We start from the raw sequence: 26,569 nt of genomic DNA, 5'->3' as shown, positions 1-26,569 counted from the left end.
GGTCACTGGAGTACTCTTGGGATATGGACGGGCGTAGCCGAACAAAGGCACTGAATATTCAAATTTAGGACTCTCCCCCCCTCCATATCCCCAAGTACCTCAGTGTACTTTGCCAGTGTTTTTTCGGTGCTCACAGCATGATCATCGGCTTGTGGCAATGGCCACTTTTCAGAAGATTTTTATTTTTATTTTTATTTTTAATTTTTACACTTCCCGTCCCAGTTTCTGGAAAAACTTGGGTCCGGGATGGTGCCGCTGCAAGGCAGCGTATGGCGTGTCGGTCCTCACAAAGAGCACCCTCACAGCCACAGGCGCTATAAGGCAGCGCATGGCGTGTCGGTCCTCACAAAGAGCACCCTCACAGCCACAGGCAGCTGGTTACTGCAAGCTGCACGGAAAACAACTGGACGGAGCTTACAGAAAGAAGCTCCGTCACAGCCAAGATGACTGACAAACTGGACAGAGCTTACATACAGAAGCCCCGTCACAGCCAGCATGAGAAGTCGTCACAAGCTGGACGGAGCTTGCAGCACAAGGTATGGTGGGTCAGGGCGGTCAGCTCACGCTGCCGCCCTGCAGTGTGGGGAAAGTGTTTATTTTATGTTGGCCACAGCGATTACAGCCGCCGCTCATACCGCTGAATATCTCCCTGCACCCGCTCCAGCCGCCGCACTACCTAGCAGCAGAGCGGCCGCACGTCAATCACAGACGCCGGCCGCTCTCCCAGCACTAATACAGCTCAGAGCGGCCGCACGTCAATCAGACGCCGGCCGCTCTCCCAACCCGGCCACCGCTGTACACAGCGCCGCCCGAGCCAGCTACTCGGCAGAACTCCGGAGCACTGCTCAGAGCGGCCGCACGTCAATCACAGACGGCGGCCGCTCTCCCATCGCTAAGACCGGAAGCACAGCTCAGAGCGGCCGCACGTCAATCACAGACGCCGGCCGCTCTCCTGTACACAGCGCCGGCCGAGCCAGCTACTCCGGAGCACAGCTCAGAGCGGCCGCACGTCAATCACAGACGCCGGCCGCTCTCCTGTACACAGCGCCGGCCGAGCCAGCTACTCCGGAGCACAGCTCAGAGCGGCCGCACGTCAATCAGACGCCGGCCGCTCTACCAACGCTGGTACCCGGCCACCGCTGTACACAGCGCCGCCCGAGCCAGCTACTCGGCAGACAGCCAGCGACGCCGTATCATATCCGGTCACTGAGGTCTGAAGTCGCCGCAGCTATACTCTGCGCTCTCCTGCTCTCCCGGCACCGCTGCAGGTAACATGGGGTGGAAGTTACCTTACAAGCAGCGCAGCTGCAAGGGGGGGTGAGGGGGGAGTATATGGCCATAGCAGCAGATATGACAGGCTGCAAGGAGTTAACAAAAGTGTTAAGCAGTTAATAGCCTATCATAACCTAAGGGTTTCTGTTAAGACTGCAATATAATACATTCACTGCAGGCTGGATTTATAGTAACTGGAGGTTAACTAAGTGTATGGTTAACTAAGTGTATGTGTTTACTGTATAATAGATCTGTAATAACATATACGCTATATATATTAACTGTATAAAAGGCTATTAAGGCTATAAATTGCCTGTACTGTGAATTTCAGGGAAAGCAAAACGGCCATTTTAATTATTGCTGTTTTTCCAGCTTATAATTCCTGAACATTCCGGCCATACACCTTTACTCCACAAGGAGGCGCAGGGGTGTTGGTGGGAATTTTTAGTTCAAGATAATTCTAGAACATTCCTGCCCTACATCTCTAAGCCACCAGAAGGCGCAGGGGTGTTAGTAGGAATTTGCTTCGGGTTTCATATGCCAATATGAACTGTTTTTCACATAAAGAATACTTTAGGTTCCTAAGGATTTCCGTACAGAGAAATAACCATGAGTTTCATATAAATATGCAGTTCAGCAATAACATATATATATATATATATATATATGCCATATAATAATTTCATTAAGTCGTGCAAGTGTCTGTCTGTTGCCTATTATGGTGTCTGTCTACATAGCAAGTAAGGCTCTAGTGCAGACTAAAAATACTTTTATAAAATTGGCAATTCAAATTAAAAGAGCAGTAATCGAAGTCGGAATTACTCCGCCAGCTCTAACAAAAGACAGTCTTTCCAAAGGGCTAATTTTCCTTTGGCTACCAGAGTGTTATTTCACTGGTCTTATAATTTAATGCACGATTCTATGTCAATCTCACACCGATAAATACGAGTGAGAACGGTACAGTAGTCCAGCACTCAGATAGTGCGGGGTTTTGGATAACTATACATATTCGTTGCCAAAAGGACGCGATCCGTCATGGGTTGATGAGTTTCTGTCAAACATTATAAAAACCCAGGATACATTTGGGTCACTAGAATCTATGTATGAAACCATGCCGATCACTGTTAAAAGAAGCGGCAGAGTATAGCTGAAAAGCTTCTGCTAACGCCGGTTATTTTCATTGTCGCTAGTTAAGCGCGACAAGGCCAGAGCTTGGTTGCTCCTAAATTTGATATACTTGTAACGGCATTTTTATTCCTTTATATTCAGCCATTACCGCATACAGTATACTTGTTACGGCGTTTTATCCCTTTATACAAAAACAGTCACGCCTTGTAACGACAGGACGTTACAGTCAGCAAGCCAGTGGTTTGATGACCTCTTTTACAATTGTGGAAGCGCGTCTTTACATGTTACATTTGCGAGGTTTCATGACTTCAACTTATATATGTCAGCTGTTTACAGCTTAAAGACAAAATTGCCTCTGTTGAACGGTTTGGCAGGTTGTCATTTAGTCTTTGCTGGTTTATAAACCAGGCAATAGTACGCCAACAGAGTCACAGTTACTTATTCCCCTCTGTTTGAGCAAAATCAAACAGCTCCGTTGCAATATCAATCAGCAAGTCATTTACTACAGTTAGAAAATGGATTTTCTGCAGTTAGTTTTTGCTTATTGAAGCCACAAAATTGTATAATTGCTTTTGATCTTCACAATGCGTATTTACCCAGTCCGGTTTTTTCATCACAGGTTCTAGCGTTTGCAAATCGCCACAACCATTAACATTTCATTTCTACCATTGCTTACCGCTTCCGGTATTTGCTACAGTGATGTTGGAATGATAGCTCATCTCACATAAGAACTATGTATTAACAAAGTTCCTCTAACGTGCGCTACTAAGGTATACTACAGTAGCAGATTAAGTTTGAAAACAATCACATCTAAGTCTGTCTAAACGATGTCAATTCCTAGGTAAGATTATAAATACGGTAAATCAACGACTTTTACCTACTACACCAGCAAGAACGAAAGTACACGCACACTAGCGGTACATTGGTGTATTTACTTATTAAGAATAAGATGTGTTTTCAATTTAGTTCGCCACCCTTCACTCGCTTGTCCCACAGAGGGACAAGGGTGCGTATACTCTAGACGACAGTCACAGAGAGTCAGGATTTGTAGTTAAAATCAACGCAAAGGTTCTAAAACACGACAGATTGCTGTCGATAAATGTACTAGAACTCTGTGCATTTTACAATGCAAGAGATAAATGTCCTAGAACATTTTACAATGCAATAAATAATTCGCTTTCAGTCTGACCAAGGATAGACTCTGGTTTTCTCTTCAGAACGAATAAATCTTTCACTTTTTACTAAAGATTTCCGTGGAGAGGAACAACCGTGAGTTTCATGTAATTTAATTTTTTTTTTTTTTTTTTTTTTCATGCCTGGCTCACGCTGCACTTAAGCAGTCAAACAAAGCAACGGCAGTTGCATACTCAACAGTGAGAACCAATAAGCCGCATGGCAAGGCGGTAGGTAACTCAAATCTTCAATGGCTCAGAACGCTATTATGTGAAAATGTCAAAAGATCAATCCGTGAGTGGACATCTGTTAGACAGACGATCTCACCCGTCAGGGTTTGGATCTTAAAAACTGGACATTAAATCCACAGGTGTTTCAGATGTAAGTCCACAGAAGGGGGTTACCCTCAAGTATACATGAGGGCATCTCGCCACAATTACAAAAGCTCAGTATGTGTACATCACATTCATGGGGTTATTCAGCATCGTGTATTTGGCTCCACCATTTTCCGCTTCTTTCTTCGTTGCCAAAACGGATCAGAAGACAGTTCGTCACAGTCATACTGGTGGTATCTCATGGGTTTCAGAGAAGTTTGCTTCTCGAATTTTCAAGGTATACTTGCACACGATCTTGGCCCGCTCATAATACGTCCAACCTGTTACATCAGGGAACGTTCTTTTACCCATAGTTACCTAGGTACCTATTATCTATGTACCGCAGCTGCGGTTGACGGGGTGAGGGTTCAGACCGCCCTCTTAAAAAAATAGAGCATTACAGTATCGGTTATACCAACCATGTTACGAAATAGTAAGCCGCTTAAGGCAGCTCATTATTAAAAATTTTAAAAATTTTCGTGTGCTTACATAAGTTGTAAACTTCGGAAGTTTCCAACATCATCCTTCAAGTTACCCGTATTCTGTTAAACGGGATGGGATGGAAAACTGCGTTCATCTGCACTAAGAGTGCAGGTATCTGTGTGGTAAACTTATTTTCAAAGCGTTTGCCTCTAGTTGCGTCTGTAAACATCTTTCTACAAGGTGTCACCAAAGTTCAGACTCTAGTTATCCCACCTACAGCGCCAGGCGATTTCAGGTTGGGTTCAGATTTTCTTACAGTTTCATATTTTGGAACCCTTTCAACAAATGGGGATTAAGTTCTCACTTTGGAAAACATTTTTCTTCTAGCCTTGGTTTCGGCAAGGGTGCTTCGGCAAGGATTTTGTTTTCATATTTGGGTGCCTTGTATTCCAAGCCACCGTATTTGCGTTTCTCATGACAAAGCAGATCTTCGGACGAAAACCGCTTTCGTATTCTTCACATCAATATACCAATAGTGGTTCCTGTGGGGACAGCACATTCTAAAATTCTGAATGTGGTACAAGCGTTACGCGTTTATATATGTACCAAACGACTACAGTACGTGATATGAATACGTTGTTTGTTCTATATGATATTGCAAACTGGGGTTAGCCAGTTTCTCAGCAGACATTATCCAGTTGGATAATAATAATGACTACAAGTCAGGCTTACGTTACGGCTAAGTTACAATCGCCTACGTCAGTGATAGTTCATCCCACAGGTTCTGTGGGAATGTCAGACCCAGCGGGTCGTGGAGCGTCTACGACGCGGCTACATAGCCTTCAGTGCACCACGTTTGTGCACTTTTACATATGAATGGTGAAGCCATCAGCATCTAGCTTTGGCTGCCTACTGTTACAAGTATCAAACAGCTCTCCCGCCCACGAGGGAAGCTTTGGTACGTCCCAAGAGTACTCCAGTGACCCCTAGTGGATGATAAAGAAAATAGGATTTTGGTACTTACCAGGTAAATCCTTTTCTTTGAATCCATAGGGGGCACTGGACGCCCACCCAGAGCAGTTTTACCTGGGTTGTTTTAAGCTCAAGGGAGCTTAGGGTAACAAATTTTACTTAATTGATATTAAGCTCAGAGGAGCTTATGGTAACACATTTTCACCGATGGGTTCAAATTATAAAGGGCTATCGGTTATGGTATCAACTGTTTAGTTGACAATATGGTTATGGGTCAACATTGTTGTTGTCCGTTATGTTATAGGGATTCTCCATTGTCAACCTCTTTATATCCTGTTCGCTCAGTAAAAAACACTGGCAAAGTACACTGAGGTACTTGGGGATATGGAGGGGGGGAGAGTCCTAAATTTGAATATTCAGTGCCTTTGTTCGGCTACGCCCGTCCATATCCCAAGAGTACTCCAGTGCCCCCTATGGATTCAAAGAAAATGATTTACCTGGTAAGTACCAAAATCCTATTTTATCAACCAGTCTATATTAGCAGCAGACACAGTACAGTGCGGTAGTTCACGGCTGTGGCTACCTCTGTGTCGGCACTCGGCAGCCCGTCCATAATTGTATATACCACCTAACCGTGGTTTTTTTTTCTTTCTTTATAGTCATACTAGTTACGAGTATACTATCTCTTTATCAACCAGTCTATATTAGCAGCAGACACAGTACAGTGCGGTAGTTCACGGCTGTGGCTACCTCTGTGTCGGCACTCGGCAGCCCGTCCATAATTGTATATACCACCTAACCGTGGTTTTTTTTTCTTTCTTTATACATACATACTAGTTACGAGTATACTATCTCTTTATCAACCAGTCTATATTAGCAGCAGACACAGTACAGTGCGGTGGTTCACGGCTGTGGCTACCTCTGTGTCGGCACTCGGCAGCCCGTCCATAATTGTATATACCACCTAACCGTGTTTTTTTTTTTCTTTCTTTATACATACATACTAGTTACGAGTATACTATCTCTTTTTATCAACCAGTCTATATATTAGCAGCAGACACAGTACAGTGCGGTAGTTCACGGCTGTGGCTACCTCTGTGTCGGCACTCGGCAGCCCGTCCATAATTGTATATACCACCTAACCGTGGTTTTTTTTTCTTTCTTTATACATACATACTAGTTACGAGTATACTATCTCTTTATCAACCAGTCTATATATTAGCAGCAGACACAGTACAGTGCGGTAGTTCACGGCTGTGGCTACCTCTGTGTCGGCACTCGGCAGCCCGTCCATAATTGTATATACCACCTAACCGTGGTTTTTTTTTCTTTCTTTATACATACATACTAGTTACGAGTATACTATCTCTTTATCAACCAGTCTATATTAGCAGCAGACACAGTACAGTGCGGTAGTTCACGGCTGTGGCTACCTCTGTGTCGGCACTCGGCAGCCCGTCCATAATTGTATATACCACCTAACCGTGGTTTTTTTTTCTTTCTTTATACATACATACATACTAGTTACGAGTATACTATCTCTTTATCAACCAGTCTATATATTAGCAGCAGACACAGTACAGTGCGGTAGTTCACGGCTGTGGCTACCTCTGTGTCGGCACTCGGCAGCCCGTCCATAATTGTATATACCACCTAACCGTGGTTTTTTTTTCTTTCTTTATAGTCATACTAGTTACGAGTATACTATCTCTTTATCAACCAGTCTATATTAGCAGCAGACACAGTACAGTGCGGTAGTTCACGGCTGTGGCTACCTCTGTGTCGGCACTCGGCAGCCCGTCCATAATTGTATATACCACCTAACCGTGGTTTTTTTTTCTTTCTTTATACATACATACTAGTTACGAGTATACTATCTCTTTATCAACCAGTCTATATATTAGCAGCAGACACAGTACAGTGCGGTAGTTCACGGCTGTGGCTACCTCTGTGTCGGCACTCGGCAGCCCGTCCATAATTGTATACTAGTATCCAATCCATCCATCTCCATTGTTTACCTGAGGTGCCTTTTAGTTGTGCCTATTAAAATATGGAGAACAAAAATGTTGAGGTTCCAAAATTAGGGAAAGATCAAGATCCACTTCCACCTCGTGCTGAAGCTGCTGCCACTAGTCATGGCCGAGACGATGAAATGCCAGCAACGTCGTCTGCCAAGGCCGATGCCCAATGTCATAGTACAGAGCATGTCAAATCCAAAACACCAAATATCAGTAAAAAAAGGACTCCAAAACCTAAAATAAAATTGTCGGAGGAGAAGCGTAAACTTGCCAATATGCCATTTACCACACGGAGTGGCAAGGAACGGCTGAGGCCCTGGCCTATGTTCATGGCTAGTGGTTCAGCTTCACATGAGGATGGAAGCACTCAGCCTCTCGCTAGAAAAATGAAAAGACTAAAGCTGGCAAAAGCAGTAGCACCGCAAAGAACTGTGCGTTCTTCGAAATCCCAAATCCACAAGGAGAGTCCGACTCCAATTGTGTCGGTTGCGATGCCTGACCTTCCCAACACTGGACGTGAAGAGCATGCGCCTTCCACCATTTGCACGCCCCCTGCAAGTGATGGAAGGAGCACCCGCAGTCCAGTTCCTGATAGTCAGATTGAAGATGTCAGTGTTGAAGTACACCAGGATGAGGAGGATATGGGTGTTGCTGGCGCTGGGGAGGAAATTGACCAGGAGGATTCTGATGGTGAGGTGGTTTGTTTAAGTCAGGCACCCGGGGAGACACCTGTTGTCCGTGGTAGGAATATGGCCGTTGACATGCCTGGTGAAAATACCAAAAAAATCAGCTCTTCGGTGTGGAAGTATTTCACCAGAAATGCGGACAACAGGTGTCAAGCCGTGTGTTCCCTTTGTCAAGCTGTAATAAGTAGGGGTAAGGACGTTAACCACCTCGGAACATCCTCCCTTATACGTCACCTGCAGCGCATTCATAATAAGTCAGTGACAAGTTCAAAAACTTTGGGTGACAGCGGAAGCAGTCCACTGACCAGTAAATCCCTTCCTCTTGTAACCAAGCTCACGCAAACCACCCCACCAACTCCCTCAGTGTCAATTTCCTCCTTCCCCAGGAATGCCAATAGTCCTGCAGGCAATGTCACTGGCAATTATGACGAGTCCTCTCCTGCCTGGGATTCCTCCGATGCATCCTTGCGTGTAACGCCTACTGCTGCTGGCGCTGCTGTTGTTGCTGCTGGGAGTCGATGGTCATCCCAGAGGGGAAGTCGTAAGCCCACTTGTACTACTTCCAGTAAGCAATTGACTGTTCAACAGTCCTTTGCGAGGAAGATGAAATATCACAGCAGTCATCCTGCTGCAAAGCGGATAACTGAGGCCTTGACAACTATGTTGGTGTTAGACGTGCGTCCGGTATCCGCCGTTAGTTCACAGGGAACTAGACAATTTATTGAGGCAGTGTGCCCCCGTTACCAAATACCATCTAGGTTCCACTTCTCTAGGCAGGCGATACCGAGAATGTACACGGACGTCAGAAAAAGACTCACCAGTGTCCTAAAAAATGCAGTTGTACCCAATGTCCACTTAACCACGGACATGTGGACAAGTGGAGCAGGGCAGGGTCAGGACTATATGACTGTGACAGCCCACTGGGTAGATGTATGGACTCCCGCCGCAAGAACAGCAGCGGCGGCACCAGTAGCAGCATCTCGCAAACGCCAACTCTTTCCTAGGCAGGCTACGCTTTGTATCACCGCTTTCCAGAATACGCACACAGCTGAAAACCTCTTACGGCAACTGAGGAAGATCATCGCGGAATGGCTTACCCCAATTGGACTCTCCTGGGGATTTGTGGCATCGGACAACGCCAGCAATATTGTGTGTGCATTAAATATGGGCAAATTCCAGCACGTCCCATGTTTTGCACATACCTTGAATTTGGTGGTGCAGAATTTTTTAAAAAACGACAGGGGCGTGCAAGAGATGCTGTCGGTGGCCAGAAGAATTGCGGGACACTTTCGGCGTACAGGCACCACGTACAGAAGACTGGAGCACCACCAAAAACTACTGAACCTGCCCTGCCATCATCTGAAGCAAGAAGTGGTAACGAGGTGGAATTCAACCCTCTATATGCTTCAGAGGTTGGAGGAGCAGCAAAAGGCCATTCAAGCCTATACAATTGAGCACGATATAGTAGGTGGAATGCACCTGTCTCAAGCGCAGTGGAGAATGATTTCAACGTTGTGCAAGGTTCTGATGCCCTTTGAACTTGCCACACGTGAAGTCAGTTCAGACACTGCCAGCCTGAGTCAGGTCATTCCCCTCATCAGGCTTTTGCAGAAGAAGCTGGAGACATTGAAGGAGGAGCTAACACGGAGCGATTCCGCTAGGCATGTGGGACTTGTGGATGGAGCCCTTAATTCGCTTAACAAGGATTCACGGGTGGTCAATCTGTTGAAATCAGAGCACTACATTTTGGCCACCGTGCTCGATCCTAGATTTAAAGCCTACCTTGGATCTCTCTTTCCGGCAGACACAAGTCTGCTGGGGTTGAAAGACCTGCTGGTGACAAAATTGTCAAGTCAAGCGGAACGCGACCTGTCAACATCTCCTCCTTCACATTCTCCCGCAACTGGGGGTGCGAGGAAAAGGCTCAGAATTCCGAGCCCACCCGCTGGCGGTGATGCAGGGCAGTCTGGAGCGACTGCTGATGCTGACATCTGGTCCGGACTGAAGGACCTGACAACGATTACGGACATGTCGTCTACTGTCACTGCATATGATTCTCTCAACATTGATAGAATGGTGGAGGATTATATGAGTGACCGCATCCAAGTAGGCACGTCACACAGTCCGTACTTATACTGGCAGGAAAAAGAGGCAATTTGGAGGCCCTTGCACAAACTGGCTTTATTCTACCTAAGTTGCCCTCCCACAAGTGTGTACTCCGAAAGAGTGTTTAGTGCCGCCGCTCACCTTGTCAGCAATCGGCGTACGAGGTTACATCCAGAAAATGTGGAGAAGATGATGTTCATTAAAATGAATTATAATCAATTCCTCCGCGGAGACATTGACCAGCAGCAATTGCCTCCACAAAGTACACAGGGAGCTGAGATGGTGGATTCCAGTGGGGACGAATTGATAATCTGTGAGGAGGGGGATGTACACGGTGATATATCGGAGGGTGATGATGAGGTGGACATCTTGCCTCTGTAGAGCCAGTTTGTGCAAGGAGAGATTAATTGCTTCTTTTTTGGGGGGGGTCCAAACCAACCCGTCATATCAGTCACAGTCGTGTGGCAGACCCTGTCACTGAAATGATGGGTTGGTTAAAGTGTGCATGTCCTGTTTTGTTTATACAACATAAGGGTGGGTGGGAGGGCCCAAGGACAATTCCATCTTGCACCTCTTTTTTCTTTTCTTTTTCTTTGCGTCATGTGCTGTTTGGGGAGGGTTTTTTGGAAGGGACATCCTGCGTGACACTGCAGTGACACTCCTAGATGGGCCCGGTGTTTGTGTCGGCCACTAGGGTCGCTTATCTTACTCACACAGCTACCTCATTGCGCCTCTTTTTTTCTTTGCGTCATGCGCTGTTTGGGGAGGGTTTTTTGGAAGGGACATCCTGCGTGACACTGCAGTGCCACTCCTAGATGGGCCCGGTGTTTGTGTCGGCCACTAGGGTCGCTAATCTTACTCACACAGCTACCTCATTGCGCCTCTTTTTTTCTTTGCGTCATGTGCTGTTTGGGGAGGGTTTTTTGGAAGGGCCATCCTGCGTGACACTGCAGTGCCACTCCTAGATGGGCCCGGTGTTTGTGTCGGCCACTAGGGTCGCTTATCTTACTCACACAGCGACCTCGGTGCAAATTTTAGGACTAAAAATAATATTGTGAGGTGTGAGGTATTCAGAATAGACTGAAAATGAGTGCAAATTATGGTTTTTGAGGTTAATAATACTTTGTGATCAAAATGACCGCCAAATTCTATGATTTAAGCTGTTTTTTAGGTTTTTTGGAAAAAAACACCCGAATCCAAAACACACCCGAATCCGACAAAAAAAATTCGGTGAGGTTTTGCCAAAACGCGGTCGAACCCAAAACACGGCCGCGGAACCGAACCCAAAACCAAAACACAAAACCCGAAAAATTTCCGGCGCTCATCTCTAATATATATATATATCTCCTATATATTTGCCTTAGTCTGTGACTCTGTGCCCGTAATGCTGGGCGGAGTCACAGAGCTGGGCGGAGTCAACTGCATCTGCTGCAGGGAGCTACCTTATACCCAGCGCCAGCAGCAGTCAGGTGCAAGACCCTACCTTACAGTATAGGAGGTGAGGATGGCCACTAGCTGCCGGCTGCTGTGCCTGTCCTCCCCCCCCAATCACCTGTGACAGCGGGCTGTGTGCTGTGCAGTGCGGGTCCAGAAAAGGGGGCGGAGCTACGATGTCACGAAGGGGAGGAGCTACACGGAATGGAGGGGCGGAGCTACACGGGACCAGACAGCTGAACAGTGGTGGAATCAGTGGTACAAACAAAAGAGAAAGTGAACTCTGGCGCACTAAAAATGGTCTGCCCAATCACACCCCTATACCTGCCCAAATACAGGTAGAAATACAATACAATAAAGAGAGAGGGAGTATGATCAAAGGCGCCCAAAGTTTTCAAAAGAGAGGTTCGGAGGCAATGGACATCATGAAATACCAAAAAATAAAAAATATAATAAATAGAATATATTAAATAAATGGAGGAAGTTACAACAATACTTGGGGATTCTTCAAAATGATCTCAATCGGTCATCCGTCTACGGTCAAAGTCCTCAATCGATATGTAAAACAAAATATTGAAAGAGAACCAATGTGTAGTAAATTGGTAGAAAATGTCTTATTAAAATGGTGTCCAGAAAATGAGACCCTGGTGAATGGGGAACTTGATAGCAGAAAGGACAGAATCTCGCCACCAATTTTCTCAGGGTTTAGGACGTACCAAAACTCACATAGGGTAAACAGGAAAAAGCATATAAAGGTATCTTTATCTGGTCGATAAATATAGGTACAGCGTACCTCACTCACATTATATTGGGTGGGTTTTTTTGAGATCTGCACTGGAACAGATTGTACATTATTTGATAAGAAATATATAATACTAATGAAATTTCTAATTGCTGTTTAAACCAACATAAAGCTGCCAATTTCGCCTCAAAAGGCTTTAAGGACAGAACAACGGTTGGTGGTGCTCCCGGACATTTTTAGCAGAAAGAGCTAATACGGGTGGTTTTGCAAAGAGGCAAAAGAAAAGAGCTGTTTGATATGTCTCTCTGGGGCACACTTTTTAAATTGATTGAATGACAAGGTTATGTAACGATGGAGTGTATATAAAGCATTAAAACGTAACTTTTATTTAGTTCTACAGACGAAAAAGTTTAATGAATTATATGAAAAAAAACCTTGCTGTGTGAAACAGCAAAGTAGGTTAAAACAAGTATTAAATAGCATATAAAGAAGACGATATAGTAATGATATGTCACTCGCCTATTGAAAATAGGTGACAGAAAATTTGTCTGTACACCCTCTGGATTCTAGGCGAGTATTATTGTTAGACATATGTCCACTGCGAAAATGAAAGTTCTTGTTATCTCTATGAGTTTATGATTGAAAATACGCATGTATATTTCATATAAGAGACACAAGAAGGAGAAACCGGCTTTTTAATTACCAGGACTCCTTTTGAAATGATCAACTGTACTGCGTGTTCTGCAGTATTAACTGACAAGTAGGTTCTGCTGGTCAATGAAAGGTATGTACCTTGAAAGGACTACAGTACCCAGTATTCCCAGAGGGTCACCCTTTCTGGTACTGACCGGGCCCAATGCTGCTTGGCTTCCAAGATCAGACGAGATCGGGCAGATCCAGCATGGTATGACTGTAGAAGATGTGGTAAATACCTCTCAGCATGGAGAATGGCTGATATTTGAGGCAAAATACAATTCCATAAAAAATTATTATTGAATTGACAGTCGCCAATTGATATTGGCCAATTGATGGCCCAAAGAGGACCAAGATGTGGAGGGATTATTCACTGACGAAATCCTCCACGTTATGATTATAGTAGAAGGCACATGCAGGAGTCGCCTCAAGCTAATTAAATGAGGCAATTGAAATGCTGATATGACAGGAGTTAATTGATTTGATAGAATGCTAATAAACAATCATATGGAATAAACAATCATGCGGGATATCATACGCTGAATCTTATATCAGGATTGACAGGAGCTGTCTAGGCAGTACCCTGTTTCATTATAACAAAATGTGGTTGTGTATAAAGAGTTTCCACAGAGTTGCTAGATATGAAATGGATATTGCATTTTGTAGCTTTGTCACAACACCCCTAATATGCACTGCTGAGGCTGCAGAGGCAGCTGACTGTTCATACATACATTGTTGCAAAAAAGGTGTCTGGGCAGCTCTGTGTCCAAATGAAGACAGATACAATTGTTTTAAACACACCACATAGGTTGCAAAAACCGGCTGCCTTCTAACACTGCAAGATGCAATTGGTTGTCACAGTGACATAATGCAAACAAATGTGTTTGTTTTATAATAAACCACATAGGCTGCAAGAAGCTGCAAGTTTCTATCAAATGATTGCCTCATTAATTTGTCACAATAACGGATTACTAAGAAAAGTGCAGAAACGCTGACTCTGGTCTCAACATAAAATCTTTTGAGAGCTTCAGATTTAGAATCAGCACAAAACAATGTAAAGACAGCTGATTACAGTTATGTTGCTTAAAGTAACCAATTATTTTTAACAAATGATCAAAATGATTGTCGCAATTAGTCACAATAACCAATTGCTGAGAAATTGGTTATTGTGACTAATTGCGACAATCATTTTGATCATTTTATGTTGAGACCAGAGTCAGCGTTTCTGCACTTTTCTTAGTAATCCGTTATTGTGACAAATTAATGAGGCAATCATTTGATAGAAACTTGCAGCTTCTTGCAGCCTATGTGGTTTATTATAAAACAAACACATTTGTTTGCATTGTGTCACTGTGACAACCAATTGCATCTTGCAGTGTTAGAAGGCAGCCGGTTTTTGCAACCTATGTGGTGTGTTTAAAACAATTGTATCTGTCTTCATTTGGACACAGAGCTGCCCAGACACCTTTTTTGCAACAATGTATGTATGAACAGTCAGCTGCCTCTGCAGCCTCAGCAGTGCATATTAGGGGTGTTGTGACAAAGCTACAAAAAGCAATATCCATTTCATATCTAGCAACTCTGTGGAAACTCTTTATACACAACCACATTTTGTTATAATGAAACAGGGTACTGCCTAGACAGCTCCTGTCAATCCTGATATAAGATTCAGCGTATGATATCCCGCATGATTGTTTATTCCATATGATTGTTTATTAGCATTCTATCAAATCAATTAACTCCTGTCATATCAGCATTTCAATTGCCTCATTTAATTAGCTTGAGGCAACTCCTGCATGTGCCTTCTACTATAATCATAACGTGGAGGATTTCGTCAGTGAATAATCCCTCCACATCTTGGTCCTCCTTGGGCCATCAATTGGCCAATATCAATTGGCGACTGTCAATTCAATAATAATTTTTTATGGAATTGTATTTTGCCTCAAATATCAGCCATTCTCCATGCTGAGAGGTATTTACCACATCTTCTACAGTCATACCATGCTGGATCTGCCCGATCTCGTCTGATCTTGGAAGCCAAGCAGCATTGGGCCCGGTCAGTACCAGAAAGGGTGACCCTCTGGGAATACTGGGTACTGTAGTCCTTTCAAGGTACATACCTTTCATTGACCAGCAGAACCTACTTGTCAGTTAATACTGCAGAACACGCAGTACAGTTGATCATTTCAAAAGGAGTCCTGGTAATTAAAAAGCCGGTTTCTCCTTCTTGTGTCTCTTATATGAAATATACATGCGTATTTTCAATCATAAACTCATAGAGATAACAAGAACATTCATTTTCGCAGTGGACATATGTCTAACAATAATACTCGCCTAGAATCCAGAGGGTGTACAGACAAATTTTCTGTCACCTATTTTCAATAGGCGAGTGACATATCATTACTATATCATCTTCTTTATATGCTATTTAATACTTGTTTTAACCTACTTTGCTGTTTCACACAGCAAGGTTTTTTTTCATATAATTAATTAAACTTTTTCGTCTGTAGAACTAAATAAAAGTTACGTTTTAATGCTTTATATACACTCCATCGTTACATAACCTTGTCATTCAATCAATTTAAAAAGTGTGCCCCAGAGAGACATATCAAACAGCTCTTTTCTTTTGCCTCTTTGCAAAACCACCCGTATTACCTCACTCACATGTTTGGTCGGTGTTCTCCACATGTAAAGGTATCTTTAAGAATGGTCCAACGAGGTCAATTTAAATTAAAAAAATTTTTTTATTTGACAAAAGCCAATAAAATAAATAAAACAAGCGAATAAGGTTTAACCTTGTTCGTGGGGTGGCAACGGGGGTATCGGGAGAAGATGTTAAAAAACTCCAATACATGAGGGTAGTCCGGAATCCCCTCTGTAAGAGAAACCCCCAATGTACCTTAAGACAGTCAAACTTGTTAGGATTATAAAAAAGAGAAAATCCACTCTCAGCATGCACCAACGCCGTTTCAACCATAAAGGTCTTTTTCAAGGTGTGTGTGCTGAGTGTGGAAGAGGACTATTTAACCTATGGGACAGGAAATAGAGGTTTTGCAATGCATGATGGTTAAAAATAAAAAATGTATATAAATTGGGTATTAATTGTAATTTGTATGTTAATAGATCAATGCTGGTTAAACTTAACTTATAGATAGGGTTATAAAAGTAAAAACTTTGAGGAGAAAGGCATATTTTAACAGTGAAATAAGTAAATACGCTGGACCGGAAGTGGCCACGGTCCGCGTTGCGTTCCACCTAAGCCGGAAGTCCGGCCGTGCGTTCCACACGGCCGGAATTGCGTTCCACGATGTAGTATGGTGTGGATACGCTCGACCGGAAGTGAACTAGATCCGCGATGCGTTCCACCCAAACACCAAAAGTCCGGCCATGCGTTCCACATGGCCGGAAGCGGGTTAGGATATGGGAAGTATGAAGTAAGTACACTCAGTATTGAGTGTATGTAAAAAGTGGTGGTGATATATTCTTATAAAAATTATGAAGGAATTGAAGAAGTTTAGCCAAATATTAAATATAGTCAGTGTAATGTACTACTGATAAAATAGAAATATGCAGCATAATCGGGCATGGTAACAAACAGATATTGGAGCAATCTAACAGGAGATGGTTATTATAGACAGGTAATTGAATGAATGGAAAACAACTTTATAAAAAACAATTATGATAAATTTTAAAAACAATTATGAATGAAATTAAAATAAAGAGAGAGAAAGACAGTAGTATGAAGAGCAGAAATAAATCACAAGAACCATTTTAATTCAAAATCAGAGTTGAGACCCGCAGGCATGAGTGTATTTAATTTAAAAATCCACTGCATTTCTGCCCTGGCCAGACTCCCCTCTATGTCTCTATCTTTCCAAGTGGCTTTGACATGTTGTATACCGATGAAAGAAGTAATATGTGTAGTTGATGAATTATGCATTTTTAAAAAATGGTCTGACAGTGTATGTGTGGTTACGCCTTTTTTAATGTTTCTTAAATGTTCAGCAAGGCGTGTCATGAGGGATCTCCCCGTTCTTCCTATATAAACTAAACCACAGCTACACTTGATGTAATATACCACATTGGCTGTGTGGCAGGTAATGAAATCTTTTATTATATATTTATTGTTATTATGTATAAAATCGGTATATTTGGAAGTTGTTGACGGTATGGACCTGCAGACTAGGCAGGTCCCACATCGATGGAATCCCTTCGTTCGAATGGGGTTAATGGGATCAAAAGAAAGGGAACTTTTGACCAATGAGTTTTTTAGGTTATTGCTTCTTCTATATATAAATTTTGGTTTGTCAGGTATTAAATTCTTTAAGACCGGGTCTCTTTGTAGTAAGTGCCAATGTCTTTTGATGATCTGTTCTTGCTTTCTATAATCAGAACTAAATCCAGATATAAAAGCCAGTTCGCTGTTATTAACCTTGACTTTGTGATGTTGTTCTAAAATGTCTTTCCTTTGTATGGTTTCCACCTCACATTCTGCTTTCTCTAATAGTTCTTTATTGTAGCCTTTATCCAAGAACTTCTTTTTCATGATATTTTTTTGGATTTGATAATCATGGTTGTTACTGCAGTTCCTTTTTAATCGAAGGAACTGCCCTTTAGGGATGCCCTTTAACCAATTGGGGTGGTGTTGACTGTTATATGGGATTAGGCTGTTACAGTCAGTTGGCTTCGAATACCCTTTGGTGAGTATATCGTTATCTTTAATAAAGATGGTAAGATCAAGGAAGTTTATGTTTTCCTGACTAATGGTGAAGGTCAGTTGGATGTTTAGAGGGTTGGAATTTAGAGAGGAACAGAACTTGTCTAGCTCCAAACGCTCTCCCTGCCAAATAAAAAGAATATCATCAATGTATCGGCACCAGGACACCAAGTTCGCACCAGCCAGAGGGCTGTTCCAAACAGCATCCTCCTCCCACTTTGCCATGAACAAATTAGCATAGCTTGGTGCGAACCTGGTGCCCATTGCGGTGCCGACCTTCTGAAGAAAATAATCCCCTTGAAAGAAGAAAAAATTGTTTTCTAAAATGAATGAAATACTTTCAATGATAAATTCAATTCTTTCAGTAGTCATGGTGGTTCTCTCTAAGTGCCATTTGGTAGCTTCAATACCAGCCTTGTGGTCGATGATAGTGTATAACGAAGTGACGTCAGCTGTTACTAAATAGTAATTCTCGTCCCACTGTATGTCGCTTAGCTTGTTAATTACATCGGTGGTGTCTTTCAAATATGATCTCCCTTGGACTACTATTGTTTGCAGAAAAAAATCTACCATCTCCGATAGGTTGGTAGTGAGACTGCCGGTGCCTGAAATGATAGGCCTTCCGGGAGGTTTTTCTGAGTTCTTGTGTATTTTAGGTAAAGTATAAATCGTAGGGGTTTTGGGATGTTGTATGTTTAAAAAATCAAACTCCCTTTTACTTAAAACCCCTTTTTCCAAATACTTACTGATAAGTTTGCCGTAATTATTCTTAATTTTTAAGGTTGGATCAGTTCGTAGTTTTTGATATGTACCATTCGAGTTTAATTGTGATAATATTTCATCCTTATAATCTTTTTTGTTTTGGATGGTGATACCTCCTCCCTTATCACAAGGTTTGATTACAATTTCCTTGTCTTCTTTAAGAGAACTAGGGACAGGAAGGAAGATCATCCTAACCCTATTGATATTCCTTCTTTCCAATCAACAAAGAAGAAGAACAAAAAGAAGGTACTCTTTGAGGATCAGAAAAAATTAGAGGAAGAAGAAATTCTTGGCCACTTCCGGTCCAGCGTATTTACTTATTTCACTGTTAAAATATGCCTTTCTCCTCAAAGTTTTTACTTTTATAACCCTATCTATAAGTTAGGTTTAACCAGCATTGATCTATTAACATACAAATTACAATTAATACCCAATTTATATACACTTTTTATTTTTAACCATCATGCATTGCAAAACCTCTATTTCCTGTCCCATAGGTTAAATAGTCCTCTTCCACACTCAGCACACACACCTTGAAAAAGACCTTTATGGTTGAAACGGCGTTGGTGCATGCTGAGAGTGGATTTTCTCTTTTTTATAATCCTAACAAGTTTGACTGTCTTAAGGTACATTGGGGGTTTCTCTTACAGAGGGGATTCCGGACTACCCTCGTGTATTGGAGTTTTTTAACATCTTCTCCCGATACCCCCGTTGCCACCCCACGAACAAGGTTAAACCTTATTCGCTTGTTTTATTTATTTCTCTAACGTCCTAGTGGATGCTGGGGACTCCGTCAGGACCATGGGTAATAGCGGCTCCGCAGGAGACAGGGCACAAAAAGTAAGCTTTTAGGATCACATGGTGTGTACTGGCTCCTCCCCCTATGACCCTCCTCCAAGCCTCAGTTAGGTTTTTGTGCCCGTCCGAGCAGGGTGCAATCTAGGTGGCTCTCATAAAGAGCTGCTTAGAAAAAGTTTTTTAGGTTTCTTATTTTCAGTGAGTCCTGCTGGCAACAGGCTCACTGCTACGAGGGACTTAGGGGAGAGAAGTGAACTCACCTGCGTGCAGGATGGATTTGCTTCTTAGGCTACTGGACACCATTAGCTCCAGAGGGATCGAACACAGGCCCAGCCATGGAGTCCGGTCCCGGTGCCGTGCCGCCGACCCCCCTTGCAGATGCCGAAGTTGAAGAGGTCCAGAGGTCCGGAAACAGGCGGCAGAAGACTTTCAGTCTTCATAAGGTAGCGCACAGCACTGTAGCTGTGCGCCATTGTTGTCGGCACACTTCACACCAGCGGTCACTGAGGGTGCAGGGCGCTGGGGAGGGCGCCCTGGGCAGCAATGTATAATACCTTTTTCTATGGCTAAAATACATCACATATAGCCCTTGAGGCTATATGGATGTATTTAACCCCTGCCATATATCGCAAACTCCGGGAGAAGAGCCCGCCGTTTTAGGGGGCGGGGCCTATTCTCCTCAGCACACAGCGCCATTTTCCTGCTCAGCTCCGCTGTGAGGAAGGCTCCCAGGACTCTCCCCTGCACTGCACTACAGAAACATGTTAAAACAGAGAAGGGGGGCATATTTTGGCGATATTTTTATATATTAAGCGCATATAACAGAAACAACACCTTTTAGGGTTGTTTATATACATTTTTATAGCGCTTTGGTGTGTGCTGGCAAACTCTCCCTCTGTCTCCCCAAAGGGCTAGTGGGGTCCTGTCTTCGATAAGAGCATTCCCTGTGTGTCTGCTGTGTGTCGGTACGTGTGTGTCGACATGTATGAGGACGATGTTGGTGTGGAGGCGGAGCAATTGCCGGTAATGGTGATGTCACCCCCTAGGGAGTCGACACCGGAATGGATGGCTTTAATTATGGAATTACGTGATAATGTTAGCACGCTGCAAAAGTCAGTTGACGACATGAGACGGCCGGAAAACCAGTTAGTACCTGTCCAGGCGTCTCAGGCACCGTCAGGGGCTGTAAAACGTCCCTTACCTCAGTCAGTCGACACAGGTACCGACACAGATGAATCTAGTGTCGACGGTGAAGAAAGAAACGTATTTTCCAATAGGGCCACACGTTATATGATCACGGCAATGAAGGAGGCTTTGCATATCTCTGATACTGCAGGTACCTCAAAGGGGGGTATTATGTGGGGTGTGAAAAAACTACCTGTAGCTTTTCCAGAATCAGAGGAATTGAATGACGTGTGTGATGAAGCGTGGGTTAACCCCGATAGAAAACTGCTAATTTCAAAGAAGTTATTGGCATTATACCCTTTCCCACCAGAGGTTAGGGCGCGCTGGGAAACACCCCCTAGGGTGGATAAGGCGCTCACACGCTTATCAAAACAAGTGGCGTTACCGTCTCCTGATACGGCCGCCCTCAAGGATCCAGCTGATAGGAGGCTGGAAACTACCCTGAAGAGTATATACACACATACTGGTGTTATACTGCGACCAGCAATAGCCTCAGCCTGGATGTGCAGTGCTGGGGTGGTGTGGTCGGATTCCCTGACTGAAAATATTGATACCCTGGATAGGGACAGTATTTTATTGACTATAGAGCAATTAAAGGATGCTTTTCTTTATATGCGAGATGCTCAGAGGGATATTTGCACTCTGGCATCGAGAGTAAGTGCGATGTCCATATCTGCCAGAAGAAGTTTATGGACGCGACAGTGGTCAGGTGATGCGGATTCCAAACGGCATATGGAAGTATTGCCGTATAAAGGAGAGGAATTATTTGGGGTCGGTCTATCGGATCTGGTGGCCACGGCAACAGCCGGAAAATCCACTTTTTTACCTCATGTCACCTCCCAACAGAAAAAGACACCGTCTTTTCAGCCGCAGTCCTTTCGTTCCTATAAGAACAAGCGGGCAAAAGGACAGTCATATTTGCCCAGAGGCAAAGGAAGGGGTAAGAGGGTGCAGCAAGCAACTACTTCCCACGAACAGAAGCCCTCCCCGGCTTCTACAAAGCCCTCAGCATGACGCTGGGGCTGTGCAAGCGGACTCAGGGGCGGTGGGGGGTCGACTAAAGATTTTCAGCACACAGTGGGCGCGCTCACAGGTGGACCCTTGGATCCTGCAGGTAGTATCTCAGGGTTACAAGTTGGAATTCGAAAAGTCTCCCCCTCGCCGGTTCCTAAAGTCTGCTTTACCAACGTCTCCCTCAGAAAGGGCGACGGTATTGGAAGCCATTCACAAGCTGTATTCTCAGCAGGTGATAGTCAAGGTACCCCTCCTACAACAGGGAAAGGGGTATTATTCCACACTATTTGTGGTACCGAAGCCGGACGGTTCGGTAAGACCTATTCTAAATCTGAAATCCTTGAACCTGTACATACAGAAATTCAAGTTCAAGATGGAGTCACTCAGAGCAGTGATAGCGAATCTGGAAGAAGGGGACTTCATGGTGTCCCTGGACATAAAAGATGCTTATCTGCATGTCCCAATTTACCCTTCACACCAAGGGTATCTCAGGTTCGTGATACAAAACTGTCATTATCAGTTTCAAACGCTGCCGTTTGGTTTGTCCACGGCACCTCGGTTCTTTACCAAGGTAATGGCCGAAATGATGGTTCTTCTACGAAGAAAAGGCGTATTAATTATCCCTTACTTGGACGATCTCCTGATAAGGGCAAGGTCCAGAGAACAGCTGGAAGTCGGAGTAGCACTAACCCAAGTAGTGCTTCAACAACACGGGTGGATTCTGAATCTTCCAAAATCTCAATTGACCCCGACGACACGTCTGCTGTTCCTGGGAATGATTCTGGACACTGTTCAGAAAAAGGTGTTTCTCCCGGAGGAGAAAGCAAGGGAGTTATCCGAACTTGTCAGGAACCTCCTAAAACCAGGAAATGTGTCAGTACATCAATGCACAAGAGTCCTGGGAAAGATGGTGGCTTCTTACGAAGCAATTCCATTCGGCAGATTCCACGCACGAATGTTTCAGTGGGATCTGCTGGACAAATGGTCCGGATCGCATCTGCACATGCATCAGCGGATAACACTGTCACCAAGAACAAGGGTGTCTCTTCTGTGGTGGTTGCAGAGTGCCCATCTGTTAGAGGGCCGCAGATTCGGCATACAGGACTGGGTCCTGGTGACTACGGATGCCAGCCTACGAGGCTGGGGAGCAGTCACACAGGGAAGAAACTTCCAGGGCGTGTGGTCAAACCTGGAGACGTCTCTTCACATAAATATACTGGAGCTAAGAGCGATTTACAATGCTCTAAGCCTGGCAAAACCGCTGCTTCAGGGTCAGCCGGTGTTGATCCAGTCGGACAACATCACGGCAGTCGCCCACGTAAACAGACAGGGCGGCACGAGAAGCAGAAGAGCAATGACAGAAGCTGCAAGGATTCTTCGCTGGGCGGAAAATCATGTCATAGCACTGTCAGCAGTGTTCATTCCGGGAGTGGACAACTGGGAAGCAGACTTCCTCAGCAGACACGACCTCCACCCGGGAGAGTGGGGACTTCATCCAGAAGTCTTCCACATGATTGTGAACCGTTGGGAAAAACCAAAGGTGGACATGATGGCGTCCCGCCTCAACAAGAAACTGGACAGATATTGCGCCAGGTCAAGAGACCCTCAGGCAATAGCTGTGGACGCTCTGGTAACACCGTGGGTGTACCAGTCCGTGTATGTGTTTCCTCCTCTGCCTCTCATACCAAAGGTACTGAGAATTATACGGCTACGGGGAGTAAGAACAATACTCGTGGCTCCGGATTGGCCGAGAAGGACTTGGTACCCGGAACTTCAAGAGATGCTCACGGAAGAGCCGTGGCCTCTACCGTTAAGAAGGGATCTGCTTCAGCAGGGACCTTGTATGTTCCAAGACTTACCGCGACTGCGTTTGACGGCATGGCGGTTGAACGCCGGATTCTAAAAGAAAAGGGCATTCCAGAGGAAGTTATTCCTACCTTGATTAAAGCCAGGAAGGAAGTGACCGCACAACATTATCACCGCATTTGGAGAAAATATGTTGCGTGGTGTGAGGCCAAGAAGGCCCCAACGGAGGAATTTCAATTGGGTCGATTCCTACATTTCCTGCAGGCAGGATTGTCTATGGGCCTCAAATTGGGGTCTATTAAGGTTCAAATTTCGGCCTTATCGATTTTCTTCCAGAAAGAATTGGCTTCAGTGCCTGAAGTACAAACCTTTGTCAAAGGTGTACTACATATACAGCCCCCGATTGTGCCTGGCACCGTGGGATCTCAACGTAGTTTTGGATTTTCTCAAATCCCATTGGTTTGAGCCGCTCAAATCGGTAGATTTGAAGTATCTTACATGGAAAGTAACCATGCTACTGGCCCTGGCTTCAGCCAGGAGAGTATCAGAGTTGGCGGCTTTATCGTACAAAAGCCCATATCTGATTTTCCATTCGGACAGGGCAGAACTGCGGACGCGTCCTCAGTTTCTGCCTAAGGTGGTTTCGGCTTTTCACTTGAGCCAGCCTATTGTGGTGCCTGCGGCTACTAGCGACTTGGAGGACTCCAAGTTGCTGGAAGTTGTCAGAGCATTGAAAATATATATTTCAAGGACGGCTGGAGTCAGAAAATCTGACTCGCTGTTTATCCTGTATGCACCCAACAAGATGGGTGCTCCTGCGTCTAAGCAGACGATTGCTCGTTGGATCTGTAGCACAATCCAACTTGCACATTCTGTGGCAGGCCTGCCACAGCCTAAATCTGTAAATGCCCACTCCACAAGGAAGGTGGGCTCATCTTGGGCGGCTGCCCGAGGGGTCTCGGCATTACAACTTTGCCGAGCAGCTACGTGGTCAGGGGAGAACACGTTTGTAAAATTTTACAAATTTGATACTCTGGTTAAGGAGGACCTGGAGTTCTCTCATTCGGTGCTGCAGAGTCATCCGCACTCTCCCGCCCGTTTGGGAGCTTTGGTATAATCCCCATGGTCCTGACGTAGTCCCCAGCATCCACTAGGACGTTAGAGAAAATAAGAATTTACTTACCGATAATTCTATTTCTCATAGTCCGTAGTGGATGCTGGGCGCCCATCCCAAGTGCGGTTTGTCTGCAATACTTGTACATAGTTATTGTTACAAAAATCGGGTTATTATTGTTGTGAGCCATCTTTTCAGAGGCTTCTTCGTTGTTATCATACTGTTAACTGGGTTCAAATCACAAGTTGTACGGTGTGATTGGTGTGGCTGGTATGAGTCTTACCCGGGATTCAAGATCCTTCCTTATTGTGTACGCTCGTCCGGGCACAGTACCTAACTGAGGCTTGGAGGAGGGTCATAGGGGGAGGAGCCAGTACACACCATGTGATCCTAAAAGCTTACTTTTTGTGCCCTGTCTCCTGCGGAGCCGCTATTCCCCATGGTCCTGACGGAGTCCCCAGCATCCACTACGGACTATGAGAAATAGAATTATCGGTAAGTAAATTCTTATTTTTATTGGCTTTTGTCAAATAAAAATTTTTTTTTAATTTAAATTGACCTCGTTGGACCATTCTTAAAGATACCTTTACATGTGGAGAACACCGACCAGACATGTGAGTGAGGTACGCTGTACCTATATTTATCGACCAGATAAAGATACCTTTATATGCTTTTTCCTGTTTACCCTATGTGAGTTTTGGTACGTCCTAAACCCTGAGAAAATTGGTGGCGAGATTCTGTCCTTTCTGCTATCAAGTTCCCCATTCACCAGGGTCTCATTTTCTGGACACCATTTTAATAAGACATTTTCTACCAATTTACTACACATTGGTTCTCTTTCAATATTTTGTTTTACATATCGATTGAGGACTTTGACCGTAGACGGATGACCGATTGAGATCATTTTGAAGAATCCCCAAGTATTGTTGTAACTTCCTCCATTTATTTCATATATTCTATTTATTATATATATATATTTTTTTTTTGGTATTTCATGATGTCCATTGCCTCCGAACCTCTCTTTTGAAAACTTTGGGCGCCTTTGATCATACTCCCTCTCTCTTTATTGTATTGTATTTCTACCTGTATTTGGGCAGGTATAGGGGTGTGATTGGGCAGACCATTTTTAGTGCGCAAGAGTTCACTTTCTCTTTTGTTTGTACCACTGTTATCCCAAATTCTGTGAACTTAGGCAGCAGTCATGTTTAGACATTTAGAAGCCAGGCAGAACTCTCTTAAAGAGGTTTTTAAATTGGATTGTTGTGAGGAGAGTGAGGACATCACCGATGAAGATTTGGAAACAGCCATGAATAAATTAGGAAATTTACTGATAAAAGAAAATGCTTTATGGTGGGAAGTTGCGACCTTAGATAAATACTTAAAGGATGATATCATCCCGAAAGGGTTAAGAATCAAAAATCAGCCCACCTTTAATGATTCTAGTGATCATTTCAAAAAAGAATGGGCCAAAATTATTGACACATGTTCACTTTCTTTAATGCATTTAATTATAAAGGAAAGAAGGGACAAATTACTAAACCTCAATGATCAAATAAAAAACCTTCAAGCCCTTGTTAAACCTTTTCAGGAACTTCCTGAATATACCATCCTTGACAAGGAACTAGAAATTAGGATTGACAAACATACCAAGACATTAGTAGAGAAAAAACAAAGGAAACTAAAAAGGGACCATGAGTTCTATAGGAATGGTGGAAAAACCTTAAAAAAGAAGAAAACTAGGGACAGGAAGGAAGATCATCCTAACCCTATTGATATTCCTTCTTTCCAATCAACAAAGAAGAAGAACAAAAAGAAGGTACTCTTTGAGGATCAGAAAGAATTAGAGGAAGAAGAAATTAAGGAGAGAATCCCTGTTTATGAAAATTATCATCATCCTCCAAGAGATAATTTCGATTATTACAACAGAAATAGGGATTTTCCACCCCGTAATAATTGGACATATCCGAAAAGACCCTATCGACCGAATTATCGCAACAACAGATGGGACACCAGATCCCCAGTCAATACGTATAATAGATTTGAATCTTTTAATTTTAGACAAGAACAGGGACCTTTTTTAGGACAGAGAGAGAGGTACAGGAATACCAGGTTCCAATAAGGAAGAAAAGGGGGAAACGAGGGGGCAATAAGA

The 26,569-nt window shown here is 43.8% G+C and overlaps 3 pseudogenes; 2 read left to right on the top strand and 1 right to left on the bottom strand.

Moving 5' to 3' along the window:
• Positions 1 to 3,596: 3,596 nt before the first annotated feature.
• Positions 3,597 to 3,701, top strand: LOC134931295 (U5 spliceosomal RNA; annotated as a pseudogene).
• Positions 3,702 to 13,127: 9,426 nt separating this feature from the next.
• Positions 13,128 to 13,246, bottom strand: LOC134930867 (5S ribosomal RNA; annotated as a pseudogene).
• Positions 13,247 to 15,007: 1,761 nt separating this feature from the next.
• Positions 15,008 to 15,126, top strand: LOC134930856 (5S ribosomal RNA; annotated as a pseudogene).
• The last annotated feature ends 11,443 nt before the right edge of the window (positions 15,127 to 26,569 follow it).

The sequence above is a fragment of the Pseudophryne corroboree genome, chromosome 5 (genome assembly GCF_028390025.1).
Source record: "Pseudophryne corroboree isolate aPseCor3 chromosome 5, aPseCor3.hap2, whole genome shotgun sequence".
NCBI classification, from domain to species: domain Eukaryota; kingdom Metazoa; phylum Chordata; class Amphibia; order Anura; family Myobatrachidae; genus Pseudophryne; species Pseudophryne corroboree.
Note: the sequence above shows the minus strand (reverse complement) of the source record. Positions and strands in the feature narration are given on the sequence as shown.